This window comes from Bos indicus, chromosome 29, assembly GCF_029378745.1.
Source record: "Bos indicus isolate NIAB-ARS_2022 breed Sahiwal x Tharparkar chromosome 29, NIAB-ARS_B.indTharparkar_mat_pri_1.0, whole genome shotgun sequence".
In the NCBI taxonomy this organism is placed as follows: domain Eukaryota; kingdom Metazoa; phylum Chordata; class Mammalia; order Artiodactyla; family Bovidae; genus Bos; species Bos indicus.
The window spans coordinates 29,472,340-29,478,339 of NC_091788.1; positions in this window are offsets into that span (position 1 = coordinate 29,472,340).

Consider the following 6,000-nt stretch of genomic DNA (forward strand, 5'->3'; position numbering starts at 1 on the left):
AGTCCCTGGAGGAAATTTAATGCTAAAAATAAAAGTTAAATTCTAATAACTACTTTCACAGGAACTTGGTAAACTATTGCATCCATAAGTAAGAACAGATTGTTGTGAAAAGGGGACAGAATAGGAAGGTTCTTGGAAATTAACAAAATGTGGAAGTAAAATGAGATGGCTTATAAAAATGATGCTGAGGAGGCTGAAGAACCACAACGTAAACTTGAGGAAATTTCTCAGTACAAAGGCCAAAAAGACTAAGACGTGGGAGAAGTTAACAATCATGGAGATGTCCAAGGATCAGATCCAACATTTATTTCAAAAAATGAACAGAAGCATGGAGACAATAAAATCAGGAAATTTTTCTGGACTGATCATGACAATTGGAGTTTTCATATAGATAGTTTCCTCTGGAGTTTTATTTTTTTTTAAATTATTTTCTTTTGGTGGTGCTGGGTCTACAATCGGAGTTTTCATGTAGATAGTTTCATCTACAGGGTTTTTTTTTAATGGTCCTGGGTCTTTGTTGCTGCATGGACTTTTCTAGTTGTGGTGAGTGGGGGCTACTCTTTGTTGTGGTGCTTGGGCTTCCCATTGCAGTGGCTTCTCTTGTTGAGGAGCACACGCTTCAGTACTTGGGGCACAGGGGCTCATTAGTTGTCATTTGAGGGCCCTAGAGCACTTGAATGGCAACTCACTCCAGTGTTCTTGCCTGGAGAATCCCAGGGACGGGGAAACCTGGTGGGCTGCTGTCTCTGGGGTCGCACAGAGTCGGACACGACTGAAGCGATTTAGCAGCAGCAGCAGAGCACTTGGGCTTTAGTTGCCCAAGGCATGTGGAGTCTTCCCAGACCAGGGATTGAACCTGTGTTCCCAACATTGGCAGGTGGATTCCTATCCACTGCACCACCAGGGGAGTCCCAGTAGTTTCCATATAAGATGCTTTCCACTGCCAAGTGAAAAGCAATGAAAGGAAAAAACAAAAGCCAGATGGGATCTCTAAGGAAAAATATCAGAAAAGTAGGTTACTTCCAAGAGACTGTGATTCACATTGGTATTAGACTTCTCAAGAACAACTCTGAGGAATAGAAGATAAAATTGTAATGCCCTGAAAGTGTGCTTTTATGTGTGCTTGTGTGTGTGTAGGATTGGTGAGTCCCTTTTGTGTTCTTACAACTCTAACGATATTATCAAGGACAAAATAAAGGCATTGTTTGCTTTCCATTCAACTTTTCTGAAAAAGTTACTTGAAGAATCTACCAAAGGGAAAAAGTCCAAGAAATAGATAACTAATTAAAACAAAGGCCCAATCAAACAAAGTGAAACAGTGGAACCCGAATGTGCTGAGGAGAAATCTTGGTATTATAGCTATGGTGAAACCTGGAAAGGTGGTTCTGGGGAGAACGTCTTCAAGAAAAAATCAGATGTCATATTGATCTGCTCCCGATTAGATGAAGACGTGTTTATTTTTATCAGTAACATAAAAGAGGTAAGTAGACACTTCAGGAAAGACCAAACGCTCCACAGGAATGACAACTCCTACAGTCAGTTCCGTCAGTGCACTCAGTCGTGTCCGACGTTGTGACCCCGTGCACTGCAGCACGCGAGGCTTCCCTGTCCATCACCAACTCCCAGAGCTTGCTCAAACTCATGTGCATTGAGTCAGTGAGGCCATCCAACCATCTCATCCCATGTCGTCCCGTTCTCCTGCCTTCAATCTTGCCCAGCATCAGGGTCTTTTCCAAGGAGTCCATTCTTCGCATCAGGTGGCCAAAATATTGGAATTTCAGCTTCAGCATCAGTCCTTCCAATGAATATTCAGGACTGATTTCCTTTAGGATGGACTGGTTGGATCTCCATGCAGTCCAAGGGACTCTCAAGACTCTTCAATGCCTCAGTTCAAAAGCATCAATTCTTCAGCACTCAGCTTTTCTTTATGGTCCAACTCTCACATCTATACATGACTACTGGAAAAACCATAGCTTTGACTCGATGGACCTTTCTTTGCAAAACAATGTCCCTGCTCTTTAATATTCTGTCTAGGGTCATAGCTTTTCTTCCAAGGAGCAAGCATCCTTTAATTTCATGGCTGCAGTCACCATCTGCAGTGATTTTGGAGTCCCCCTAAATAAACTCTCTTACTGTTTCCATTGTTTTCCCATCTATTTGCCATGATGTGATGGGACCAAATGGTATGATCTTTGTTTTCTGAATGTTGAGTCTTAAGCCAACTTTCTCACTCTCCTCTTTCATTTTCATCAATAGGCTCTTTAGTTCTTCTTTGCTTTCTGCCATAAGGGTGCTGTCATCAGCATATCTTGGTTATTGATATTTCTCCTGGCAATCTTGATTCCAGCTTGTGCTTCATCCAGCCCAGCATTTCTCATTATGTACTCTGCACAGAAGTTTAATAAACAGGGTGACAGAATACAGCCTTGATGTACTCCTTTCCCGATTTGGAACCAGTCTATTGTTCCATGTCCAGTTTTAACTGTTGCTTCCTGACCTGCACACAGATTTCTCAAGAGGCAGTTAAGGTGGTCTGGTATTCCCATCTCTTGAAGAATTTTCCACAGCTTGTGGTGATCCACACAGTCAAAGGCTTTGGCATAGTCAATAAAGCAGAAGTAGATATTTTTCCGGAACTCTCTTGCTTTTTTGACGATCCAGTGGATATTGGTATTTTGATCTCAGGTTCCTCTGGCTTTTCTAAATCCAGTTTGAATATCTGGAAGTTGACGGTTCATGTACTGTTGAAGCCTGGTGTGGAAAATTTTGAGCATTACTTTGCTAGTGTGTGAGATGAGTGCAATTGTGTGGTAGTTTGAACATTCTTTGGCACTGCCTTTCTTTGGGATTGGAATGAAGACTGACCTTTTCCAGTCCTGTGGCCACTGCTGAGTTTTCCAAATTTGCTGGCATATTGAGTGCAGCACTTTCACAGCATCATCTTTCAAGATTTGAAATAGCTCAACTGGAATTCCATCACTTCCACTAGCTTAGTTTCTGGTGATGCTTTCTAAGGCCTGCTTGACTTAGCATTCTAGTATGTCTGGCTCTAGGTGAGTGATCACACCATCATAGTTATCTAGGTCATGAATATCTTTTTTGTATAGTTCTTCTGTGTATTCTTGCCACCTCTTCTTAATATCTTCTGCTTCTGTTAGGTCCATACCATTTCTGTCCTTTATTGTGCCCTTCTTTGCATGAAGTGTTCCTTTTGTATCTCTAATTTTCTTGAAGAGATCTCTAGTCTTTCCCATTCTATTTTTTCCCTCTATTTCTTTGCACTGATCACTGAGGAAGTCTTTCTTATCTCTCCTTGCTATTCTTTGGAAGTCTGCATTCATGGGTATATCTTTCCTTTTCTCCTTTGCTTTTCACTTCTCTTCTTTTCACAGCTGTAAGTAAGGTGTCCTCAGACAACCATTTTGCCTTTTTGCATATCTTTTTCTTGGGGATAGTCTTGATCATTACCTCCCATACAGTGTCACGAACCTCCATCCATAGTTCTTCAGGCACTGTCTATCAGATCTAATCCCTTGAATCTATTTGTCACTTCCACTGTATAACTGTAAGGATTTGATTTAGGTCATAACTGAATGGTCTAGTGGTTTTCCCTACTTTCTTCAAGTCAACTCCTACAAAGCAAGCTAAAAAATAGCATTATTTTAAACAATGATGGGATTGTAAAACATTTTTCTGAAACAACCAACTCAAAACTTTTGGTGCAATAAGTTAGGAGGGAGAAGGATTAACTGATATGCTGAATGTTCATATATAATCTCTGGGTCTATAATAATTCCCCCCCACCACCCCACAACTTTGCCATCCTGAGTTTTACCTGTAGTTCAGCCTTTCCCTATCAATTGATACTAAAGTATCATCCTAAAAATTGGCTGAGATTTTAAAAACTATATTTTGCTGGGCCATTTCTTAGTCGCAGCATTCAGGATCTTTACTTACAGCACTGGAACTCTTGGTTACAGCATGTGATCTAGTTTCCTGACCAGGAATCCAACCCCAGGCCCCTACACTGGGCCACCATTAAAGTCCTTTGACTTAGATTTTGAACTTCATTCTTTAGATGTATATTTCGGCTTTTGAAAAAATTGACTTAATTTTACCACTTGGAAACTTAAACGTATGCCCTTTAAGAAACAGATTCAGTAATTTTAAAAAATTGAGAATCTCGATATCTTAATGTTCTTGAAACGGTATGTTTTCTCATTTAGAGGAATCTTCCTAATTTTATTTCATTAAAAAAAAAACCCTCATTTTGAAGAAGCATTTACTTGAAGTTGTGTGTTTCCTTCTGAAGTTTCCTTCAGGTTCAGCTTCAGTTTCCTTCTGTTAATACAATTACATCGAATACATTATAAAGACAAAATGAAAAAGCAGATCTATTGGAACATGACGTCCTGGGGTGAACCTGGCCATGTGAATTTTGTAAAAAGTACTTGTGATGTTGAAGCACTAATTTATTTTTTTAAAAGCAATAATTTAATATGCTTTCGGTAAGTTTGGTGGGTTGTATGCCAACAAAGGTTCGTCTAGTCAAGGCTATGGTTTTTCCTGTGGTCATGTATGGATGTGAGAGTTGGACTGTGAAGAAGGCTGAGGGTCGAAGAATTGATGCTTTTGAACTGTGGTGTTGGAGAAGACTCTTGAGAGTCCCTTGGACTGCAAGGAGATCCAACCAGTCCAATCTGAAGGAGATCAGCCCTGGGATTTCTTTGGAAGGAATGATGCTAAAGCTGAAACTCCAGTACTTTGGCCACCTCATGCGAAGAGTTGACTCATTGGAAAAGACTCTGACGCTGGGAGGGACTGGGGGCAGGAGGAGAAGGGGACGACAGAGGATGAGATGGCTGGATGGCATCACTGACTTGATGGACGTGAGTCTGAGTGAACTCTGGGAGTTGGTGATGGACAGGGAGGCCTGGCGTGCTGCGATTCATGGGATCGCCAAGAGTCGGACACAACTGAGCGACTGATCTGATCTGATCTGATTCATAGTACTGTAACTGCTAAAGAGAACTGAGTACACTGGCACTAGATTTACACAATTGCCAGATGCTCCCATTTTCTTCGGTGTGGCTCTTGTTCACTGAGGTCTCTAGGGAGCGGAAGTGCGTGTCTGAGAGATGATAGAATCGGTTGCTGAAACTTCGCCCCTTTCCCTGCCCTCAGCAACGTTTCTTTGGGTGTGAGGGGTAAGATGGGGCAGTTAGGACACTTTTCACTGGCAGGTAACTTACAAAGGGATAAGCAAAGCACCGCCAGGCTGCAAACTGGTTCCAGGAAGAAGCCTGTCTATAACTTGGGAGGACCGCCTCTGCAGTCCTGGTGGACGCGGCCCGCGCGTCGACTCTTCCACTGAAACCCCACGACCCCTTTAGCCTAGGCATGCCCATTCACGAATCAGGGGCTTAAGAGAAATGCCTCGTGGTATTTGCAGGTCTCTCGTCCACCGGTTTACCAGAGCAAGGTCAAAATGACTTTCCAGCGAACTGTCAGACAAGATCCTGTACAAGATGTAACAGTCTGGATTGTGAAGCGCTTGAGTTTTCATTGAGAATTAGTAAAAAAAAAAAAAAATTTTCTCACCTCTCCTTTAACCTTATATTAAGGTAACGTCAATTTCTACCTTAAAAAAAAACAACACTCTGAAACGGAAGCGGGCGGTCTCAGTTCAGCTTTGGGGGATTTGCAGTTTCGGCCTATGCCTTTGCGTCGTTTCCGCTTCTTGTCACGTTACTGGGCTAAACGCGCCGAATCTTCCGCCCGCGACTCCTTCGCCGTCCGCAGACCGACACGTCACTGCTCGTCCCTCAACCAAACTGCTCCGAGCGTGTTCTTTTCGTGCTCGGGCTCTCAAGAGCCGGCCTATCACGGCTGGGCAGTTGGACGAAGTCCCGCCTTCCTGGTACTAAGTGATATCTGTATTTTCCAGTTAAAACATGGGAGAGCGGCTGCGTTCACGCCTCCGAGTCTGACAGACAGTTC